We start from the raw sequence: 11,325 nt of genomic DNA on the forward strand, positions 1-11,325 counted from the left end.
GGGGTTTTTGATCTTGTGCTTGAAAAAGCTATCGTTGGTTTAAATTTAAGAATACTCAAGAAAAACGCTTATTTCTGTAAAATAAGAAAGTGAGGAAGAATTTGCTTTGAAAAGTTGCATTTTTCTTATAATAGCACAGACTTCTAACCTTCTTTCATAGAAGGTTACCAAAATAAGGCTGGAATGTGCCTCTCCAAGGTGACCCAGCCCATTGGCTGCCCCAGGCCAGCCAGGCCCACACCATTCCTGTCAGACCTCTTGGCTTTAAAGCAGTGCTGGAAGGGGAGACAGTGATGTAACCGGCCCCACCAGCCCTTCTCCCTGTGCTGGCAGCCTGGTGCTTTAGTGAATCAGTAGAAATCAGCAAAAGCATGCACTTAAACAAGACTGGGGAAACATATAACCCTTTCTAGCAACTCCATGGTCTATACAGTTTTGTGTTCACACAGAGCAAGGACTCCTGTGTAAGCACAGGTGTCCATGGCTCAGGATGACAGACTCAGGGTTATAAAATGTGATTTACCCCAGGATTTTTTTGGTTCTTTGGATGTGGCATAGCCAAGGGAATATAGAAACATTTAATGCAATTTTTTAAAAAATTAACTAATTCTAGACCAAATGACAGAATTACAGCAAAAGGCATAATTTCTGAGTCAAATTTGTCTGGTCAAAGAACCTGCTACAGTGCACTGCATCCAAGTTTCCTTGGAACAGACTTATGCTGAGGATTGTGTTGCTGCTGGACTGGGGTATCTCTGGGCAGCATTTAACACTCAGGACCTGCATTTTACTCAGAAGTTAAATTCACCCTTAAAACCAACTTTTTTTTCTCAAGCCTATTCAAAAGGAATGAAAATACCATTATATTCAAGAGAAGCAATCAGGTCCTAGAAAAGGAATCGACCCACTGTATGTATTTAGAGTTTTAATTAAAAGACCTTATTTAATTTTTCACAACATATGGAGCTGAAAAATAATGGTCTTATTCACTGTGAAAATACCTAATGTGATTTGCTTATATGGCAAATGTTTCCAGTGCTGGATATGCCATATGGTAGGAAACTTCACTTGATGCTTGCTTTGGCTGCAGAGGGACAGTAATGCTGGAGGTGACACAGCTGTCTTCATGGATTGCTCTGAAATTCAAAGTTTAATGTGAAGGGGCTTAAATTAATCAGAAGGTTGTAGACCCTGATTTTTTCTTTTCCTTCTCACGCTGCAAAAATCCCTTAGATTTTAATAACATTCTGCTGATGTTAATCTGAAAAACTGTCGCATTTAATGACAGCACTAATTCCCATGGATCTCTCCCACATTTTCCATCAGAACTGTTTATATCCCAGATTGTGCATACACACTTGAGCATTAAGAACCAGAAATATTAGCAGCTGGGAAATTTGCTTCCCTGGCTCTTGGGAAGTAATCCGTTATCAGATGATCAATTCCATCTTGAACATTTGTTTGTTCTTTCAATTAGATTGTATATGGCTTTTGTTTGCTAAATTAGTAGCTCTTCTGTTTGTGTAAGAATAAGGTTTACTGACTCTCCTGATTAATGCTGTGGGATTTTGGGAAAGTTCTGTTGCCAGTTCTATTTCTGATATCATGCTAAAGGATGCTCTTTAATCTGTGGCTCCGTTTGCCTTAGTAAGTCATTCAGCACAGTAGGAGAGTGCCTGTAATGTTACCTAGTCCATGCTGTGGGCTCACTCAGCTTTGCTCCCACAGGAGCAATGCCCAGCAGCAGTCCAAGTGCATTCAGTGCACTCCTAGAGTGCGTCCTCTGATTTGAGTTTCATCTGAAAGGAATCCAGCTGGTGCACTCTGGAAACCAAAGTGGAGTCTGCCAGGCTGATAGGGAGAGTCACATCAAAAGCCGCCTCCTGCTCCAAACCGAAATACTTGGGCAGGCACACCCTGCCCGAGCGAGGGCCCTGCTCGCTCAGCACCCCAGCCCCTCCAGCACATGCCTTTGCCCCCAAAATACACCCTGCTGGGGAAAACACAGCTCTCTTTAATGTTTCTGCTCTTGGTAGCATGCCAATATCACCTTCTAAAGTCAGTTCTTTCCTCACCTTAGATTGCGTCTTTCATATTAATTGATTCACTGGTTCTTATATTACAAAGGGTGATGGAGAAGAGTAAATTGCAGCACTCATCATTGCTTGTGGGTTCCCTGAATGGTAACATTTCTCCTTCGAGATGCTGCGTTCATTCCTGCAAGAATCTACACGTGCGGATGAAATTCAGCTGTGTATTAATCCCACCACAGGCAATGGAAGTATGCTGTCTGTGAGCTAATTGCACATGTGAATTTACAGTACTGGAACAATAGCAGTGAGTCTCTGTTTCTTGATGGGGGCTGATGCCTCGGTGTGCACCTTTCAGCAGTGTAAGGAAAGGGATTCGTGTTTTTTTTACTCCTAGAAAGAATGGATTCCTTTACACTTCTATGCTTTCTTCTCAAGAAAACTTAACTGAATTTTGCAAGCTTAGAAATGCATTTTTTTTTTCATTTTGATGTAGATGTCTTAAAAGATTGATTTCTCCCTGAAGACATTTGGGCAAGGTGGAGAGAGAGATTGATCATTTCCAGATGTTCTTTGCTGACAGGCAAGAAAAATTCTGCTTCAGGTTAACGCTTGTGAATGTACTTCAAAAATATACATTTTGTATACAAACCTGCCAGGGAGAGCACAATCCGGTGCAGCAGGGGCTGAGATGCATAGATTTGCAGTGTCATAGCTGCATTAATAAGGTAGGGCTTGCCCCTGCTGACAGGGCTAAAAGCTTTGGGAACTTCCCTCACTGTAATCTCCTACGGACAGGCAGGGGAGATGGATGTGCTTTTCAGACAGAAACACCACATGCAATGTGCTTTGAGATAGACACTTGTCTCCACAGTGTTTGCTGAATCAGACATATTAAAATAGATAATTCACCGTTTCTTTTGTGTTTTGGGAACATTTCATACTGGGATTCTTAAACATTGCACACTAAATTCTGGCAAGACTTGGCACAGTGAATGACAAGTATTTTGACTTCAGGCTTTGAGGAAGGACCCCAGATTAGCAAAGCAGGGAGAACTGGTGTCCTACGTGTCACCTGGGAGGGCAGCCAGGCCCATGGAGCAGCTGGACACTGGTGTCCTGCTCCCTGTGTGTCTGCCTTGCTTCCCACAGCTCACGAGCAGCACTCCAGCATCACACCTGCAGTTCCTACCCCTCTTGCCTCTGCACAGGCAATGGAGGCTCACTCTGATACTGGCTGTCTTGTCTTGCAGTAATCTCCAGTGGTACGAAGTGAGGACTTCTTAGTGGTGAAAGATAAACATCAGTCAGTTCTGTAGGAAACTCTGATGCTTGGGAAGTGCAGATTCTTCTTCAGTTTGTTCTGGTCTCTAAGGCAGCAGGAGCCTGAGCATGAGAAGTAACCGAGCTCATGCCTGTCAGCAGCAAAGGAAATGCCTCCTTGGGAAGCAGTTCTTCATAACAACTGTTGTCCTTCTCATATGGTGTGTGGAACCAGAAATGCCACTGGAGACCAGCATGCCTTTATGAGTCACAAGTTGCTTTTCACTGGGTGGGCAGAGGAGAGGAGGGCAGTCAGCAGAACCAGCCCTGCATGCTGCCTCCTTGTGCACATTGAATCCTGAAGGAATAGGTTTCCATTGGAATGATCAGTAAGCCTGTCTGCCTTCAGAGGTTGCTGACTGTTTTAAGTAACTGACAAACAAAAGACTGATAAACCCATTTTCTTATCTAGAGAGGAGTCTGCCCTTGTGAGTGGCAAAGCTCAGGGCCCTGGGAGCGTTATGGGCAAAACCCCTCCAAAGGCACAAGGAGCAGGTGTGGTGAGGACTGCAGTGGATGCGAGGTCTAGAGATGGGAAGGTTCACTTTAGGAAATGAATCTTCTATGGAGCTATGTCATGGCACTTGTCTCAGTGTCCCAAGCCTCAGCTATGACAGAGTAAGAGAGGAGAAGACAGGTGATAAAACTAGGGGGCATGATTCTCTGGGATTTTTCAGGTAAAGCAGGTAAATATCTACAGGTTCTTCACTCAGCACCTATATTCTTTAGAAAGGAAAAATATGCTAGCTTAGATCATTAATTGATTTCTTGTGTTTCGGAAGCAGGGAGAGTGGAGAGGGAAGATGACTCTGACATCCGAGCGTTTGAGAGAAATATGTTGATAGGAGGAAGGGGCAGGATGGGGGGAGAAAAATGAACATTCCAGTTTTTGTCCATAAAGAAGGACAATGTGCTGTGCAAAAGAGGGCTTTGAATCCTGGGACAAGGTTTTGATTATATTTAGGCGTTAAAGCTCTGAGACTTGATACAAAAGTTAACAAAACATCTACTTTACTACCTCAGCAGCATGCTGAATTGATCTGTCAGTTTTGGGATTGTTCATAGAGCTGTGCAGGAGGCAGTCTCTGGTGTTTGCTTAGGGGTCTTTTTTGTTCCCGAAATACACGTATGAAGATCTGAAGAAGCATGTTCAGGGTATGTTTCCTCAGGGGTTCCTTTCTCAGCCTGCTTTGCTGCACCAATAGCTGCCCAGGTGGGGTCCTGCCTGTCACACACATGTGCAAGGTGCCAGCTCAGAAAGGTAAGCTGGTAGTGGCGTCTCAGTGCATGATTTAGCCTGTGACACCTGATGAACTGGATGCATGATTAGAATGTGCTATTTGAGGATACATCTTCTAAAGGGATGCTAAAATTGGCAGCTTTACAATTTGACCTGATTTTCTTTTGTTGCTGATTGTGAAGACAGAAGCCACTACACAGTTAATATCTGTTTTGTTGTGTTTGGTTGGGTTTTATTTCGGGAATAAGTGGGATGATTTTAGTTCTTCAGCACTAAAAATTAGATCAAAATCCTGGCAACTGTACAACATAAATGAGCAACCTTGCAATAAAGGTGTTTTTGTCACCTTGGAAACACAGTTTGAGTAAGCTACTTGGAGTAATTTTAGTTTCAGACTTCCCCCTGTCCTTGTCCCTCCCATGCAAATTCTGTTTTTACACTCAGTATATCCGGTTTGTATTTCTTCCATATATAGACAACAGGGGAATTTTCCAGATAAAATTGGAAGAACACTGAAAATTATCTTGCACATGCTGTTTCAGAGCAGAAACTGGTGTTTGGAAACATACAAAATTAAACCCATCCAAAAATAGATTTTAAAATCCATCATTTTAGATCTCAGAGCTCAGTGTAAAAAAGCCAAAAGCTTAACTTTAAATTATTGGTTTTTACATACCAGTGAGTCTTCTTATTCTGGAGAAGAATGTGGCATTTAGGCAACAAATTTTAGCACTAAGAAGCAAAGTTCAGGGGTTAAATAAGGAGAAATATACATTGGAAAATTTATGTAATCTATTAGATATACATGGTCTTTCAGAATCCCCAGTATTGTGACAGCCATGTGAAATTTGTTGTATTAAAATGCTGTGGGTCTTTGTTGTGAACATTACACAGATTATAACAGCATAGCTGGAAAATGAAGTAATTAGAGAAGAGATTAGGATAAAGTAGTGCTTCTATCCACTAAAGAATGTAAATATTTTGAATATTTTCAATAGCTCACACTTCTCTAACAGGTCTCACCTGAAGAGTGCCCTTACTGTGAGTGCCCACTAGAGAAAGCTCAGAAGCTTTTGTAGCCTTTGCCGAATACTTGATCAGCTGAGACACACTGACTTTCCACTCCCATGGAGACAATATTTCAAAGTGAAAAGTAAATTGATTTTCAATTATTTAAAAGAGTAAATTGCATTTGAATATATATTTTATTGTCCAGGTAATATTCCAGGAAACTTAGAGGAACCCATGCAGGACTGGCTGGTGGGCCCTGTGCCAGTGCCTGGTGACACCTCTGCCTCTGCAGTGTGGTTTGCTAGGCTGGGCAGGGAAATGTGTCACCCAGGACCATGTGCCGTGGTCTGAGCAGCCACAAAAGACCAGCAGGAAATTACACCAGTACATCACAAGACATGGTGAGATAGAACAGCTGACTAACATTTGGGTTAAATACTTGGAAATGCTTCCTAACTACATGAGCACAGGACTGGTGTGGTCCTTGGTGTAATAATAGGACCATATAACTCAGGATAGTTAAACCCAGATTGACTCAAATATGAGCAAATGGAGGACGGGTGTGATTCAGGGAGCACAAATGAGATTCTATATCTATTTTTCACCTCCATTTTTGTGGATTCTGTTTTGTCTCCCAGGAGTTATAGAATGTTATGATGGACATCAATAATTAAAAGAAGCTTGACCATAGCACCTTCCCATGAGCTGCTGTGCTTTTGCCATTGTTATCACAGCAGTGAGTGAGTGCTGGGAGCAAGCTGTCAGCAGATAGTAGGCAGCAACTCTGGCAAGTTTGCAAATAAGGGACTTTCCCCACTGCAGCCAGCTGGCTTCAGTATTAATCTCCTTGCTGCACTGCTCTTTACAAGTCAAGAAAGCTCATCAGGTCAAAACATGTATTCTATACTGGCTGTCCAAAGCAGGAAAACCTTCTCTGATGAAACACAGTTTTACTTTATAGGTGCACTCCAGGACATGCAAAAAATCCCTCCATGGTTCCTTACCATTTACATCTCTGATTGTTCTGTTTGACTCACACACAATGGAGGGAAAGAAGAGAATATTTCACGTTTGAAATTCCACAGATCTCTCAGCAGCCTCAGGTGATATGCTGTGTTTCTCTGGCGCTTTTTCCCCCTCCATTTATTTTGGCTTTGTAACATACAGGATAACTATAATGAAATTATCTTATATGCACACATGTAAAGATTTTTGAGTAATAAAATTATTTAGCTTCTATAAAAGAGAAAAATAGACTAGTTCCTTTCAGCTTGTGAAAGTCATTGCCAGATTTTTGCCTACAGAAACATCTGTTACTTAAAATTTAAGATTATGAAACCACATCTCTAAGGCATCCTTGTGATTATCTTAAGTCAAGTACTTTGAGCACAGTATGCTATATACAGTTCTTCAAAAGGATCAGTCTTTCAATTTGAGGATGTTTCCACTTTTCTTTCTGTAAATTGCTTTCCCTGATACCACATTTAGAAGTCTCTTATACTTTGCTCTCATGTGAAACTCAGAGTTTCCAAGTTGATGAACTGAAAAATCGCTATTTCTAATGGGAGAAGTGAAAGAAAGGGGAATCTACTTTCTGAAAGCAACTAAGAAGATCCTCACTAACTGTGTTCCCCCAGTCTGGCATTTTGTTGGCTGATAGTAGGGAATTGAAAGTCATCCAATATATCATACAATGTTGTAAGTTTTGCAGGACTTTTAATAACTAAATTTTGCATATGCAGCATATGCATTATATGATTTAGAATAGATGTACCTTGCAACATTCCCTGGGCTGTGTTGGGTGGCCTGGCAGAGCCAGCTGAGCTAAGGGTCTGCAGGTGTTACCAGCTCCAGTTCAATATTAACAGAGCCTTCTAAAGAACACAGCTTGAAAACCTTGTTGCTCCAGCTAGGTGGAGGATGAGAGTCACAAATGTTACATTTAATCTAAATTTGGCTTAACAACAAAATTCTGTGGGAGACTGAATGGTGGTGGAGACTTTGGGAAGGCACAAGGCCAAGTAGAAAGATGGACATCCATGAGAGCTCTGCTTCTTCTCTGTCCTCCTGGGGCAGAAATGGCAGGATCATAAATATGATCCTGGCCTAAAGACATAGGACGAAATAGACAGAGAAATGCTTATGTAGAGATTTCATTTCCTTCTTAGAGAACCTCCTGATGTTTTGAGCAAAAGTATGAAGCTGTTTTTCTTTTGACCAAATATATTTCACAATTTGCCGGTATTTATTTTCACTTCAAGCTAAGTTGAGTGCCACCAATCTGCTGTTTTTGTCTCCATGTTAGGAGAAGGTAATTTTGGTGATGGTCATGATACCGACTATTTTTAGTGTTTGGGTCATGCTTTGGCTTTCTTATACCCAAAATACTTTGGTATTTTTAGCATATCTTCAGTGAGACTGACATCCTACCGTAGCACTAGCATGTTGTAAGATTGCAGGCAGAGGTGGTAATGACAGCCCTGAAGTTCAATGATATATTTTGAAAAAGTCATAGAGGTGTTAACTTGCATTTTCTAAAATGTCAAATACTAACTTTAAAAAATACATGTGAGATGCTAAAAAGAGCATTAATTACTGTCTTATTTCTGCTTAAGCAAAGCACAGGAGGCAGAGCTGTGAACATTCCTGCTGCTTAAGTTAGCTGATAACTATGAACAGAAGAATTTCCATCACATTGCTCATTTGAATCTAGGTTTGCCTTATATGGCTTTTAAAATCCTTTCCTGTTTAATTTTAATTACAGTTTAACAGGACAGGCAGACCATGGCCTTGGAAGCAATGGGCTCAGCGCTTCATGTAACGGCAGGTTAACCATCCTGATGCTGTAGGTCACATTGCCAGAGCCCAGGTGGTCCATGCCACTGGAGTCAGAGAAGAACTGATGGTGGCCATGGCTTCTCAGAGGTGTGTGATCTCCTGGTGGGAAGGCACCCACCTTTTGTTGGACACGGCCTAGCAACAGCAATGCAGGTGTAGTGCACCAGGTGTAAGATCTCAACAGAGGTGCCTCTTAAAGCAGTTTTGGTTGAGAAAGGTGTCTGGCAAGGATGCTCTCTAGAAGGAGGCAGTGGTTTGAGCCAAACACTTCATTGCTCTTGGAGTCTCTAAAATCTGCTTTTCAAAAGGGCAACTACAACTGCAAATATTTCCAGTGATCAGGAAGCAGATGGTGGACCCATTTTGGTAATGAACACCTTCAACTTTGTCCAGCCTGTCGTCTATCAACCGCCTCAGGTTTAGAATATGAATGTTTTATTTTCCCATTGGTTTGTCTTCCTAAGACAAGCCTAGCAGTATTCTGGGCTTCTGGGGTGCTTTGGCTGGCCAGTTCAAAATAGGGTATGGGGGTAACAAAGGTCTGGATGACTGTAGTGGTAATTGTGTCTGAGAGAGATCAGTCATTTGGAAGGCTGGAGATAAGACACACAGCTATTAGCTGCCCGATAGAATTTCATGGGACTCTTATTTCAGTCCATTTTGATGTCAGGAAGGCAGACGCTTTCAACAAAAAGAGTGCTCATAGATTTTATTGGGGCATTCAAATGCTTCCAGTTCCCAGCTGTCATCAGCTCCACTTTAGTCATATAGCTGTCACTTTATCCCTCTGTCTGCAACAGGTCTTGAGAGAAGAAAGATACTGATTTGTTAAGCTTTAATGAAAAGGAGACTCATTCATGTTTCCAGACACTTTTAGCTTTACTCACAGAAATGAATCCCACTGAAGGAAAATAAAGTAGATCTTTCCACAGGTACATCCAAAGTTAATAAGAAATTATTATTTCAGATACGTCTGAGGAGATCTTGTACACTATGGAATTTTGTGAAGTCAGAAGACCAGAGCAGTTCAAAACCAGTCCCCAAGTGCATATAGAAATGAAAGCCTGTGTACTTAGGGAAGCATAACTTCAACCTATCTGCTGAGGCAGAGCTTATCTCTGGTGCTGTCAGCAAGACTGGAAAGGTTGTTTTTGAGGTAATTTAAGGTTATTTAAATCTTTCATGAGGAAATATTTAGCTGCATAATTTCATTATTCAACTATATCAGTGTCCAAACATTGCTACCTGTGCACCACCATCTTCACCAGGGATATCCTTCTGAAAAATGTTTTTTTTTCCCCAACTTAAGTCAGACTTTTTGCCTGTTCAGTTATTCACAGTTCTCACATTATCGGCTTGGAAAAAAATTAAGTGATGGGCAAAATCTCATTCCCTTAATGAAAAAAAAAATTTATAACAGTTATCTTTGTACCATCAGAAGAATACTGTTTTCTCTTTGCTAAAAGTTACACTGTTTAACTAGTCCTAAATATTTGCATGTCTCCTAACAAGAAGCCTCTTCAAGTCTATGCAAGCTCTAGTCCCATTCCGTTAAAGTAACTTTTACTTTTTGTAGAAGGCCAAGTAAAGGGACTCACATTCAGCACTGTGTGCTTTGCAGCTCCTGAACAAAACAGGCTGATCTGAAAACAAAAGCTCAGCTTTGACTCTTACTCCACTGGCTCAAGTTAGTTCCAGCTAGATCCTTAATGTTACTTCATCTGCAGGGTTGTATTTTTTTTGTGTGATCAATGCCAACACTGTTGGGCAAATACAGGATGCATAGGGATTTTTAAAAAAAATCCAGCTGCCAACAAGAAAAAGCGCTTTGTAACCACAGTTTGGAATGGAAACAATTTTCTAAGATACAGATCAAACTGTGTTTATAGAGTCAACTACTGGCAGCTTTTCACCAAGCTATTTCCTGTGTGCCTATTGCATAGAGGAATAATCTAAGTGCTTAAACTAACATTTAAAACCATACAGAACATGAAGGAAATACTGTGTGAAGCAGCATGGAAAACACAATGGTGTTGAATTTTCTTTTGTTTCCACAGCTAATACTCATGGGAGAAGGCAGTCAGTACTGCACACCAAATGCCAGTACTCCAGTTCTTTGCAGGATTTGGTCCTTACTCTGGCCAGTACTTACTTTCTACTAATACTGTTATTATTGCTGAAATATCCAAATAACTAGCATTTTCAAAAATGCCTCCTAAATTAGACGAATTTGCTAAAAGTTACATAGTTACTTTAAGTGCAACAAGTTATTATTCCTTAGTAAATTAATTCAGACAATCAAAGGCACACATAAACATAAAGAATCTGATTTCCCATTAGAACAGGTGGAAAATCTGAAGATAAGACTCAAGGTAGATGTAAAGTGGTTTGCTCAGTTTGATATGGTTGCAACAAATGTTTCTTTCGGAAAAACCCCAGAATTCAGCTGCTAGCTGTTTGCAATCTTTTTGGTATTTTTCAATGGGGCAGGTTTCCTCTCCCACACTTCAAATGCATGGCCTTTCCTTCAGGCATGCATGTGCTGGTGGCACATCTCACCTCCTGATAGCATCAGTAAGGTCCGGGCAGTCAGGCTGTGGTGCCCATGCAGAATTTTAATGGGGTTTTTGTCACTGATGTTCTGCTTGGCTGGACTTGTTCCTTCTATCCAAGCTATGCCTCAGTTAGGGAGCATGACAGCCCCAGTAGAGGAAAATTTTATGGTTAGGAGAGTAATTTAGGTGGGATGGAACCTCTGGAGGTTGTCTGGTCAGCCCCAACACAGAGCAGGAGCCAAGTAGGTGACTTTGGCCAGGGCCAGACAAGTTTCCAATGTCTCCAGGATAGAATTCCACAGCTTTTATGGGCAACCTGTTTTTGGCA

The sequence above is a fragment of the Cinclus cinclus genome, chromosome 8, assembly GCF_963662255.1.
Source record: "Cinclus cinclus chromosome 8, bCinCin1.1, whole genome shotgun sequence".
Taxonomy (NCBI): domain Eukaryota; kingdom Metazoa; phylum Chordata; class Aves; order Passeriformes; family Cinclidae; genus Cinclus; species Cinclus cinclus.